The sequence below is a fragment of the Cyprinus carpio genome, chromosome A11, assembly GCF_018340385.1.
Source record: "Cyprinus carpio isolate SPL01 chromosome A11, ASM1834038v1, whole genome shotgun sequence".
NCBI lineage: Eukaryota > Metazoa > Chordata > Actinopteri > Cypriniformes > Cyprinidae > Cyprinus > Cyprinus carpio.
In genome coordinates, this window is record NC_056582.1 from 20,797,422 (window position 1) to 20,810,885 (window position 13,464).

At 38.8% G+C, this 13,464-nt stretch overlaps 1 long non-coding RNA gene across 17 annotated transcripts in view; it reads right to left on the reverse strand.

Annotated features, from left to right (window-relative positions):
* Nucleotides 1–13,313, reverse strand: part of LOC109084210 — a 25,637-nt gene extending 12,324 nt beyond the window's left edge. For 10 of the 17 annotated variants that reach the window (XR_006161163.1, XR_006161166.1, XR_006161162.1 and 7 more), the window contains exons 1-8: nucleotides 12,134–12,358; nucleotides 11,046–11,171; nucleotides 8,343–8,482; nucleotides 7,249–7,374; nucleotides 6,031–6,169; nucleotides 4,503–4,641; nucleotides 2,186–2,324; nucleotides 1,045–1,183 (exon numbers count right to left, since the gene is read on the reverse strand). This is a non-coding gene — a long non-coding RNA (uncharacterized LOC109084210). Of the gene's footprint in view, nucleotides 1–1,044; nucleotides 1,184–2,185; nucleotides 2,325–4,502; nucleotides 4,642–6,030; nucleotides 6,170–7,248; nucleotides 7,375–8,342; nucleotides 8,483–11,045; nucleotides 11,172–12,133; nucleotides 12,359–12,867 lie in introns of those variants that run through there. The other 7 variants (XR_006161155.1, XR_006161154.1, XR_006161153.1 and 4 more) reach the window with 7 other exon arrangements.
* Nucleotides 13,314–13,464: the final 151 nt, after the last annotated feature.

Consider the following 13,464-nt stretch of genomic DNA (forward strand, 5'->3'; position numbering starts at 1 on the left):
TTGTTTGTGTGTGTGTGTGTGTGTGTGTTGTGTCACAGGATCAGGATCATACAAATATATATATTTACAACCTTACCTTTACAAGTGTGTATGATTTTAACAGGGTAGGTTCATAGGTGATGTGACACCCTACATCTTGTGGTCACACAAAAAGTACTGCTGCACTTTCAAGAATCCTTTTTCAAATGTAGTATTTTTGTAGTATCTAAAAAAAACAAAATATAAAATAGATGTTCAGGCAAGAGTACATGTTCTCAAATGTATCTTTATGTAAAGTAATTATGAAAATATAGATTAAAAAAAAAACATTATTGAAATTCCAAGGGTATTTCTAACTTAATTAACACATATAACACATAATTGAAATCAACCTTCACAATTGAAATTTATTTTCAGCAATGATCAAACATAAAACTCATCTTGAAAAATCACACATAATTGACAATGAAAGGAATGTCTTCATAATTTAAATGTACAGAACTATTGAACAATAATGTAACATCAAAATCTTAATACCAGTGAATGAATAACCATAGGGAGTCGTCGCCATGAGACAGGGAACTACACATACGAAAGGCAGACATGACATGAGTGATGCACCGAAAGGTTTAGCTGTGTGGATGTGGTTAGGGGAGTGAAACGTCCAAGGTTCAAATCTAAGGTCTGAACCTGGTTATGCTCGGTCCATCCATCCACTAGATGATAGACTAGATAGATCCAAGCCAGGCCAAGTTCACAAGCACACATCCCCTCTCATTTCATCTGACATCTGATTATGAGTCAGACCTTTTTCAATGGCAGAAAACCGATATAGTTTTTCAATGCCTTAAATAATTTTTTCTTAAAATTATGAATAGGGCTAGGGCATGTTTAAAGTTTTTGTGGTCAGGGGTTAGTGGGGCTAGGGCTAGCAGTTTAGCAGGTTAGGGTTAGGGGGGGCTAGTCTGGGGTTAATTGCAACTAGGTATATAGATAAAAAAACGAGTTTCACCCTCATTAATTCCACCTTCATTAGCATATGCGATCTGATTGGCCAAAGCTTACCTGGCCATATCTTTTGAAGCGGAGGTCCGATGTGCACATATCTGGTATCGTTGGATTCAGGAAGCTGTCGTCTTTCAGGTAGCGCGGATGTATGGAAGAAAGGATGTTGCTTTCAAATCCAATGTGACCTTACAACAGTCTAAAGTGTGACAAAAAGGAAGTCAGTCATCGGCAAAGGCAAAACACACCCAAATGAAATAACCTGTGAAATCAATAGTCTTTTAGGAAGAAGGTATTAGTTTGTGTGTGTGTGTGAGTACGTGTGTGTGATTGTGCACAGGTGTGTGTGTGAGAGTGCACAGGCATTTGTGTGTTTGTGTGTGTGTGTGTGTGTGTGTGTGTGTGTGTGTGAGTGTGTGTGTGTTGCATCCTCTTAGTGTGTGTGTGTGAGACGTGTGTGTGTTTGTGTGTGTGAGTGTGCACAGGTGTGTGTGAGAGTGCACAGACGTCAGTGTGTGTGTGTGTGTGTGTGTGCACAGGTGTGTGTGAGAGTGCACAGGCGTGTGGGTGTGTGTGTGTGTGTGTGAGTGTGTGTGTGCGTAGGTGTGTGTGAGAGTGCGCATCCATGTGTGTATGTGTGTGCGTGTGTGTGTGTGTGTGTGAGAGAGAGAGAGAGAGAGAGAGGAGAGAGAGAGAGAGAGGGAGAGAGAGAGAGAGCGAGAGAGAGAAGGTATCATTAGAAATCAGACTTAAACAATTTGAGATAAAACAGCAGGTAGGCTTGAGCAATTTAGACTATTGAACATGTAAAGGAAGGACATATCGTTCCCTTCAAAGGTTATGTTAAGTGTTAGGTGCTGGTGTGGATAGATAGATAGATAGATAGATAGATAGATAGATAGATAGATAGATAGATAGATAGATAGATAGAGATTAGTTTGATGTTATATATAGAGTTTTTTTATGTTTTTTTCTGTACAGAATTTGATGAAGTTTTGCGTTAATGAAGATTTATTGAGCCTAGGGCTAGCATGTTTAAAGTTTTTGTGGTCAGGGGTTAGTGGGTTAGGGCTAGCAGTTTATGGTTAGGGTTAGGGGCTAGTCTGGGGTTAATTGCAACTAGGTATATAGATAAAAACGAGTTTCACCCTCATTAATTCCACCCTCATTAGCATATGCGATCTGATTGGCCAAAGCTTACCTGGCCGTATCTTTTGAAGCGGAGGTCCGATGTGCACATAACTGGTATCGTTGGATTCAGGAAGCTGTCGTCTTTCAGGCAGCGTGGATGTATGGAAGAAAGGATGTTGCTTTCAAATCCAATGTGACCGTACAACAGTCTAAAGTGTGACAAAAAGGAAGTCAGTCATCGGTAAAGGCAAAAAATACATCCAAATGAAATAACCTGTGAAATCAATGGTCATTTTAGCAAGAAGGTATTACAAGCCTGTATAAAAACAGTTTTCCAGACAGTTTGTGTGTGTGTGTGTGTGTGTGTGTGTGTGTGTGTGTGTGTGTGTGTGTGTGTGTGTGAGTGTGCACAGGAGTGAGTGTGTGTTTGTGTGTGTGTGTGAGAGAGAGAGAGAAAATCATTAGAAGTTAGACTTGAAAGATGTCTTTGAATAAAGTCAGCCGCTCAAGAGCTCCCTCTGGAGTGTAATTTTCTGCTAAAATGTTGGAATCCTTAGCAATTTCGAACACATGGCTATTCACAGTTTTATCCAGGAGAGGGCGACTGAGAAGCCAAGGGTTATTTCCTGGAGAAGATAGATGGGTAGACACAGGTGTGTGTGACTGGTAAGATCAGTTGAGGTGCTGTGTTTGTGTGTGTGTTTGTTGGAAAGCGCTCGGATCAAATGCCGGAGCATAGAATCGCAAGGCAGTGACGGGGTTCTCCACAAGAACTGAAAGTGGAAAGTACTGTAGCTTGGGGTTAGACAGGATAAGGGATGACAACCAGGATTAGACAAGACACGATCATACAACTGTATTAGAGAGAGCATCTTTTGAGTTTTGTGTGACTGTGTCTGTGCTCGACTGTGTCACTTTTTTATGACGAACATGGTTGCACCTCTGTGTATACAATGAGAATGATTATTGCTTATTAAAATATGTATAATTGTATTCTTAGCAAGGAGTATGTGATTTTTTTTTTCAGTGCGGCCTAGGTGATTGTGTGCAACAAACATGTACGTCTTTGTGTACAGTGTATATGTAAGTTTGATGATGATGATGATTTAAATGTGAATGATTTATCATTTTATTTTAATCCAGGGGTATACGACTTAGGTCTGTGTCGCCCAGGTGTGTGCGACTGGTAAGTTTAGTTGAGGTGTTGTTTGTGTGTGTGTGTGTGTGTGTGTGTGTGTGTGTGTGTTGTGTCACAGGATCATACAAATATATATATTTACAACCTTACCTTTACAAGTGTGTATGATTTTAACATAGGGTAGGTTCATAGGTGATGTGACACCTACATCTTGTGGTCACACAAAGGTACTGCACTTTCAAGAATCCCTTTTTCAAATGTAGTATTTTTGTAGTATCTAAAAAAAAAAACAGAATATAAAATAGATGTTCAGGCAAGAGTACATGTTCTCAAATGTATCTTTATGTAAAGTAATTATGAAATATAGATTTAAAAAAAAACATTATTGAAATCCCAAGGGTATTTCCTAACTTAATTAACACATATAACACATAATTGAAATCAACCTTCACAATTGAAATCTATTTTCAGCAATGATCAAACATAAAACTCATCTTGAAAAATCACACATAATTGATAATTAAAGGCATGTCTTCATAATTTAAATGTACAGAACTATTGAACAATAATGTAACATCAAAATCTTAATACCAGTTAATAAACCATAGGGAGTCGGCCATGAGACACAGGAACTGCACATACGAAAGGCAGACATGAGTGATGCCCCGACAAAGGTTTAGCTGTAGTGTGGTTAGGGGAGTGAAACGTCCAAGGTTCAAATCTAAGGTCTGAACCTGGTTATGCTCGGTCCATCCATCCACTGACCACTAAAGACCAATCCAAGCCAGGCCAAGTTCACAAGCACACATCCCCTCTCATTTCTACATCTGATTATGAGTATGACCTTTTGATCCCTCAGAAAACCGATATAACCATTCAATGGCCTCAAATAATTTTTAACCACATGAATTATGTTCCAATGATTTTTAATAACATGAGTTATGTTTAAAAGATATTTAAACCACATGATTTGTTCTCTTAGTAAATTAATCAAATTGTAGACCCAGGGTACCCGATGGAGGGCTGTATGAATCCGGGGAGGACCGCTAATGGTTCAAAATAAATATGAAATTTAGAAAATTTACGTCAGGGCTAGGGGTTAGTGAGGCTATGGTTAGCAGATTTATGGTTAGGGTTAGGGGCTAGTCTGGGGTTAATTGCAACTAGGGATATAGATAAAAAAAAACGAGTTTCACCCTCATTAATTCCACCCTCATTAGCATATGCGATCTGATTGGCCAAAGCTTACCTGGCCGTATCTTTTGAAGCGGAGGTCCAATGTGCACATATCTGGTATCGTTGGATTCAGGAAGCTGTCGTCTTTCAGGTAGCGTGGATGTATGGAAGAAAGGATGTTGCTTTCAAATCCAATGTGACCGTACAACAGTCTAAAGTGTGACAAAAAGGAAGTCAGTCATCGGCAAAGGCAAAAAATACATCCAAATGAAATAACCTGTGAAATCAATAGTCTTTTTAGGAAGAAGGTATTAGTTTGTGTGTGTGAGTGCGTGTGTGTGTGTGATTGTGCACAGGTGTGTGTGAGTGCACAGGCATGTGTGTGTGTGTGTGTGTGTGTGTGTGTGTGTGTGAGAGAGAGAAAGTGTGTGTGAGTGTGTGTGTGTGAAGTGTGTAAACAATTTGAGATAAAACAGCAGGTAGGCTTGAGCAATTTAGACTATTGAACATGTAAAGGAAGAACATATTGTCGCAGCCCTTGGCTTCCTTAATATGAGGCAGAGAGTATCTAAGAGCTGCAATCGTTTTTGTTCTTCTGGAACGAGCATAAGCACCGTGAAAACTAAAAGTAAACACACAAATGTGTGTAATATGCTGTGGCATGTGTGTGTGTATAATTTGTTTACACCTTTGTACAGTGCATCATCATGCATTTGTATATATGCAATGCACATTAAATTACCTTTAAAGCCATTTAAAATAACAACACATAAACAATAATTTGCTCAGTTAAACACTTTAACCTTTCCTGGTACAAGTGGCACAACAAAACAATTTCCAGAAACAGTCAATGTAGACATTTTACATCATTAAAAGATTTTCGATCTTTTAAACACTGAACTAAAAAAAAAAAAAAAAACACACCTCGAGACCAAGGGTGCAAACTTTAAACTTGCTGCTTCCTGAGTTAGCCGCTAGCTTGATGATATCTGTGCTAAACAGCACACAAATGTGAGACATAGACAAAGCAGCTTAGAAAACAATGTGAAAAAAGGGAATTATATAATAGATATGTCACTGAGCTTCTGACATGAGAGAAATCTGAGAGTGTAACTTGAGACAATACAGGTTTCTGGGCTCACAGCCTCAAACCCAATCACATAAATGACCTGAATGTGAATGAATTACCTCTAGCGACCTCTAGTGGTCACTTACACATATTGTTCCCCTCAAAGGTTGTGTTAAGTGTTAGGTGCTGGTGTGGATAGATAGATAGATAGATAGATAGATAGATAGATAGATAGATAGATAGATAGATAGATAGATAGATAGATAGATAGATAGAGATTAGTTTTATTGTTTTTTCTGTACAGAATTTGATGAAGTTTTGCGTTAATGAAGGTTTATTGTGAGGTCTAGGGCTAGCATGTTTAAAGTTTTTGTGGTCAGGGGTTAGTGGTTAGGGCTAGGGCTAGCAGTTTATGGTTAGGGTTAGGGGCTAGTCTGGGGTTAATTGCAACTAGGTATATAGATAAAAACGAGTTTCACCCTCATTAATTCCACACTCATTAGCATATGCGATCTGATTGGCCAAAGCTTACCTGGCCGTATCTTTTGAAGCGGAGGTCCGATGTGCACATAACTGGTATCGTTGGATTCAGGAAGCTGTCGTCTTTCAGGTAGCTTGGATGTATGGAAGAAAGGATGTTGCTTTCAAATCCAATGTGACCGTACAACAGTCTAAAGTGTGACAAAAAGGAAGTCAGTCATCGGTAAAGGCAAGGAAAATACATCCAAATGAAATAACCTTGTGAAATCAATGGTCTTTTTAGCAAGAAGGTATTACAAGCCTTTATAAAAACAGTTTTCCAGACAGTTTGTGTGTGTGTGTGTGTGTGTGTGTGTGAGAGAGAGTGTGTGAGTGTGTGTGTGTGAGTGTGTGTGTGTGTGTGTGTGTGTGAGAGAGTGTGTGTGTGTTGAGAGAGAGAGAGAGTGCATCATTAGAAGTTAGACTTGAAAGATGTCTTTGAATAAAGTCAGCCGCTCAAGAGCTCCCTCTGGAGTGTAATTTTCTGCTAAAATGTTGGAATCCTTAGCAATTTCGAACACATGGCTATTCACAGTTTTATCCAGGAGAGGGCGACTGAGAAGCCAAGGGTTTTTCCTGGAGAAGATAGATGGGTAGACACAGGTGTGTGTGACTGGTAAGATCAGTTGAGGTGCTGTGTTTGTGTGTGTGTTTGTTGGAAAGCGCTCGGATCAAATGCCGGAGCATAGAATCGCAAGGCAGTGACGGGGTTCTCCACAAGAGGGCGACGTTCTGTGTGGGTAACTTGGGGTTAGACAGGATAAGGGATGACAACCAGGATTAGACAAGACACGATCATACAACTGTATTAGAGAGAGCATCTTTTGAGTTTGGTGTGACTGTGTCTGTGCTCGACTGTGTCACTTTTTTTTGACGAACATGGTTGCACCTCTGTGTATACAATGAGAATGATTATTGCTTATTAAAATATGTATAATTGTATTCTTAGCAAGGAGTATGTGTGATTTTTTTTTTTTCAGTGCGGCCTAGGTGATTGTGTGCAACAAACATGTACGTCTTTGTGTACAGTGTATATGTAAGTTTGATGATGATGATGATTTAAATGTGAATGATTTATCATTTTATTTTAATCCAGGGGTATACGACTTAGGTCTGTGTCGCCCAGGTGTGTGTGACTGGTAAGTTTAGTTGAGGTGTTGTTTGTGTGTGTGTGTGTGTGTGTGTGTGTTGTGTCACAGGATCATACAAATATATATATTTACAACCTTACCTTTACAAGTGTGTATGATTTTAACATAGGGTAGGTTCATAGGTGATGTGACACCTACATCTTGTGGTCAAACAAAGGTACTGCACTTTCAAGAATCCTTTTTCAAATGTAGTATTTTTGTAGTATCTAAAAAAACAGAATATAAAATAGATGTTCAGGCAAGAGTACATGTTCTCAAACGTATCTTTATGTAAAGTAATTATGAAATATAGATTTAAAAAAAAAAACATTATTGAAATTCCAAGGGTATTTCTAACTTAATTAACACATATAACACATAATTGAAATCAACCTTCACAATTGAAATCTATTTTCAGCAATGATCAAACATAAAACTCATCTTGAAAAATCACGCATAATTGATAATTAAAGGCATGTCTTCATAATTTAAATGTACAGAACTATTGAACAATAATGTAACATCAAAATCTTAATACCAGTGAATAAAAACCATAGGGAGTCGGCCATGAGACAGGAACTGCACATACGAAAGGCAGACATGAGTGATGCACCGACAAAGGTTTAGCTGTAGTGTGGTTAGGGGAGTGAAACGTCCAAGGTTCAAATCTAAGGTCTGAACCTGGTTATGCTCGGTCCATCCATCCACTGACCACTAAAGACCAATCCAAGCCAGGCCAAGTTCACAAGCACACATCCCCTCTCATTTCTACATCTGATTATGAGTATGACCTTTTGATCCCTCAGAAAACCGATATAACCATTTCAATGGCCTCAAATAATTTTTAACCACATGAATTATGTTCCAATGATTTTTAATAACATGAGTTATGTTTAAAAAGATATTTAAACCACACGATTTGTTCTCTTAGTAAATTAATCAAATTGTAGACCCAGGGTACCCGATGGAGGGCTGTATGAATCCGGGGAGGACCGCTAATGGTTCAAAATAAATATGAAATTTAGAAAATTTACGTCAGGGGCTAGGGGTTAGTGAGGCTATGGTTAGCAGATTTATGGTTAGGGTTAGGGGCTAGTCTGGGGTTAATTGCAACTAGGTATATAGATAAAAACGAGTTTCACCCTCATTAATTCCACCCTCATTAGCATATGCGATCTGATTGGCCAAAGCTTACCTGGCCGTATCTTTTGAAGCGGAGGTCCGATGTGCACATATCTGGTATCGTTGGATTCAGGAAGCTGTCGTCTTTCAGGTAGCGCGGATGTATGGAAGAAAAGGATGTTGCTTTCAAATCCAATGTGACCGTACAACAGTCTAAAGTGTGACAAAAAGGAAGTCAGTCATCGGCAAAGGCAAAAAATACATCCAAATGAAATAACCTGTGAAATCAATGGTCTTTTTAGGAAGAAGGTATTAGTTTGTGTGTGTGTGTGTGTGTGTGTGTGTGTGTGTGTGTGTTGTGTGTGAGAGAGCACGAGAGAGTGTGTGTGTGCATCATTAGAAGTCAAACTGTGTTTGTGTGTGTGTGTGTGTGAGCAATTTAGTGTGTGAACATGTGGAAGAACATATTGTCGCAGTGTGGTGTGTGTTGTGTGTGATGCAGAGAGTCTCTAAGAGCTGCAATCGTTTTTTGTGTGTGGAACGTGCATAAGTGTGTGAAAACTGTAAACACACAAATGTGGTTAGATGCCTGCATAACAAAAATGTATAATTTAATCCTTTGTTTTACAGTGCATGTGTCATGCATTTGTGTGTATGCAATGCACATTGTGTTTAAAGCCATTTAAAATAACAACACACATGTGTGTGTGTGTGTGCTCAGTGTGTGTGTGTGTGTGTGTGTGTTTCCTGGTGTGTGTGGCACAACAAAAAACAATGTCCAGAAACAGTCAATGTAGACATGACATTTACATCATTAAAGATGTGTGTCTGTTTGAAACAACTGAACTGTGTGTGTGACACCTCGCTCTCGCTCACCAAGGTGCAAACTTTAAACTTGCTGCTTCCTGTGTGAGTTAGCCGCTAGCTTGATGGATCTGTGAAACAGCAGACAAAGAGTGTAGAGATAAGAGAGCTTAACAAAACAATGTGAGAAAAGGGAATTATAGAGAGATAGATAGACTGAGATTCTGACATGAGAGAAATCTGACGAGTGTAATTGCTGATCGACAATACAGGTTTCTGGCCTCACAGCCTCAAAACCAATCACATAAATGACGTGACTGTGAATGAATTACCTCTAGCGACCCCTAGTGGTCACATACAATATTGTTCCCCTCAAAGGTTAAGTTAAGTGGTAGGTGCTGGTGTGGATAGATAGATAGATAGATAGATAGATAGATAGATAGATAGATAGATAGAAATATATATAGATAGATAGATAGAGATTATAGATTTATGTTTTTTTCTGTACAGAATTTGATGATGAAGTTTTGCGTTAATGAAGATTTTTGAGCCTAGGGCTAGCATGTTTAAAGTTTTTGTGGTCAGGGGGTTAGTGGGTTAGAGCGGTTAGTGAGGCTAGGGCTAGCAGTTTATGGTTCGGGTTAGGGGCTAGTCTGGGGTTAATTGCAACTAGGGTATATAGATAAAAACGAGTTTCACCCTCATTAATTCCACCCTCATTAGCATATGCGATCTGATTGGCCAAAGCTTACCTGGCCGTATCTTTTGAAGCGGAGGTCCGATGTGCACATAACTGGTATCGTTGGATTCAGGAAGCTGTCGTCTTTCAGGTAGCATGGATGTATGGAAGAAAGGATGTTGCTTTCAAATCCTAGTGACCGTACAACAGTCTAAAGTGTGACAAAAAGGAAGTCAGTCATCGGTAAAGGGAAAAAAAAACACATCCAAATGAAATAACCTGTGAAATCAATGGTCTTTTTAGCAAGAAGGTATTACAAGCCTGTATAAAAACAGTTTTCCAGACAGTTTGTGTGTGTGTGTGTGTGTGTGTGTGTGTGTGTGTGTGTGTGTGTGCACATGTGTGTGTGAGTGTGCACAGGAGTGTGTGTTTGTGTGTGTGTGTGTTTGTGAGAGAGAGAGAGTGCATCATTAGAAGTTAGACTTGAAAGATGTCTTTGAATAAAGTCAGCCGCTCAAGAGCTCCCTCTGGAGTGTAATTTTCTGCTAAAATGTTGGAATCCTTAGCAATTTCGAACACATGGCTATTCACAGTTTTATCCAGGAGAGGGCGACTGAGAAGCCAAGGGTTATTTCCTGGAGAAGATAGATGGGTAGACACAGGTGTGTGTGACTGGTAAGATCAGTTGAGGTGCTGTGTTTGTGTGTGTGTTTGTTGGAAAGCGCTCGGATCAAATGCCGGAGCATAGAATCGCAAGGCAGTGACGGGGTTCTCCACAAGAGGGCGACGTTCTGTGTGGGTAACTTGGGGTTAGACATGATAAGGGATGACAACCAGGATTAGACAAGACACCATCATACAACTGTATTAGAGAGAGCATCTTTTGAGTTTTGTGTGACTGTGTCTGTGCTCGACTGTGTCACTTTTTTATGACGAACATGGTTGCACCTCTGTGTATACAATGAGAATGATTATTGCTTATTAAAATATGTATAATTGTATTCTTAGCAAGGAGTATGAGATTTTTTTTTCAGTGCGGCCTAGGTGATTGTGTGCAACAAACATGTACATCTTTGTGTACAGTGTATATGTAAGTTTGATGATGATGATGATTTAAATGTGAATGATTTATCATTTTATTTTAATCCAGGGGTATACGACTTAGGTCTGTGTCGCCCAGGTGTGTGTGACTGGTAAGTTTAAGTTTAGTTGAGGTGTTGTTTGTGTGTGTGTGTGTGTGTGTGTGTGTGTTGTGTCACAGGATCATACAAATATATATATTTACAACCTTACCTTTACAAGTGTGTATGATTTTAACATAGGGTAGGTTCATAGGTGATGTGACACCTACATCTTGTGGTCACACAAAGGTACTGCACTTTCAAGAATCCTTTTTCAAATGTAGTATTTTTGTAGTATCTAAAAAAAACAGAATATAAAATAGATGTTCAGGCAAGAGTACATGTTCTCAAATGTATCTTTATGTAAAGTAATTATGAAATATAGATTAAAAAAAAACATTATTGAAATTCCAAGGGTATTTCTAACTTAATTAACACATATAACACATAATTGAAATCAACCTTCACAATTGAAATCTATTTTCAGCAATGATCAAACATAAAACTCATCTTGAAAAATCACACATAATTGATAATTAAAGGCATGTCTTCATAATTTAAATGTACAGAACTATTGAACAATAATGTAACATCAAAATCTTAATACCAGTGAATAAACCATAGGGAGTCGGTCATGAGACAGGAACTGCACATACGAAAGGCAGACATGAGTGATGCACCGACAAAGGTTTAGCTGTAGTGTGGTTAGGGGAGTGAAACGTCCAAGGGTTCAAATCTAAGGTCTGAACCTGGTTATGCTCGGTCCATCCATCCACTGACCACTAAAGACCAATCCAAGCCAGGCCAAGTTCACAAGCACACATCCCCTCTCATTTCTACATCTGATTATGAGTATGACCTTTTGATCCCTCAGAAAACCGATATAACCATTCAATGGCCTCAAATAATTTTTAACCACATGAATTATGTTCCAATGATTTTTAATAACATGAGTTATGGTTAAAAGATTTTTAAACCACATGATTTGTTCTCTTAGTAAATTAATCAAATTGTAGACCCAGGGTACCCGATGGAGGGCTGTATGAATCCGGGGAGGACCGCTAATGGTTCAAAATAAATATGAAATTTAGAAAATTTACGTCAGGGCTAGGGGTTAGTGAGGCTATGGTTAGCAGATTTATGGTTAGGGTTAGGGGCTAGTCTGGGGTTAATTGCAACTAGGTATATAGATAAAAACGAGTTTCACCCTCATTAATTCCACCCTCATTAGCATATGCGATCTGATTGGCCAAAGCTTACCTGGCCGTATCTTTTGAAGCGGAGGTCCGATGTGCACATATCTGGTATCGTTGGATTCAGGAAGCTGTCGTCTTTCAGGTAGCGTGGATGTATGGAAGAAAGGATGTTGCTTTCAAATCCAATGTGACCGTACAACAGTCTAAAGTGTGACAAAAAGGAAGTCAGTCATCGGTAAAGGCAAAAAATACATCCAAATGAAATAACCTGTGAAATCAATGGTCTTTTTAGCAAAGAAGGTATTAGTTTTGTGTGTGTGTGTGTGTGTGTGTGTTTGTGCACAGGTGTGTGTGAGAGTGCACAGGCATGTGTGTATGTGTGAAAGGAAGAACATATTGTCGCAGCCCTTGGCTTCCTTAATATGAGGCAGAGAGTCTCTAAGAGCTGCAATCGTTTTTTTATTCTTCTGGAACGAGCATAAGCACCGTGAAAACTAAAAGTAAACACACAAATAGCTGGTTAATATGCCTTTGGCATAACAAAAATGTATAATTAAATCCTTTACACCTTTTACAGTGCATCATCATGCATTTGTATATATGCAATGCACATTAAATTACCTTTAAAGCCATTTAAAATAACAACACATAAACAATAATTTGCTCAGTTAACACTTTAACCTTTCCTGGTACAAGTGGCACAACAAAACAATTTCCAGAAACAGTCAATGTAGACATTTTACATCATTAAAGATTTCGGTCTTTTAAACACTGAACTAAAAAAAAAAAAATACACACCTCGCTCCGCTCACCAAGGGTGCAAACTTTAAACTTGCTGCTTCCTGAGTTAGCCGCTAGCTTGATGATATCTGTGCTAAACAGCACACAAATGTGTAGACATAAGACAAAGCAGCTTAACAAAACAATGTGAAAAAAGGGAATTATATAATACATATGTCACTGAGCTTCTGACATGAGAGAAATCTGACAAGTTTAACTGCTGATCGACAATACAGGTTTCTGGGCTCACAGCCTCAAACCCAATCACATAAATGACCTGAATGTGAATGAATTACCTCTAGCGACCTCTAGTGGTCACTTACACATATTGTTCCCCTCAAAGGTTGTGTTAAGTGTTAGGTGCTGGTGTGGATAGATAGATAGATAGATAGATAGATAGATAGATAGATAGATAGATAGATAGATAGATAGATAGATAGATAGATAGATAGATAGATAGATAGAGGATTAGTTTTATGTTTTTTCTGTACAGAATTTGATGAAGTTTTGCGTTAATGAATGTTTAAAGTTTGTGGGTCAGGGCTGGGTTAGTGGGTTAAGTCTAGTGGTTAGTGAGGCTAGGGCTAGCATTAGGGGCTAGTCTGGGGTTAATTG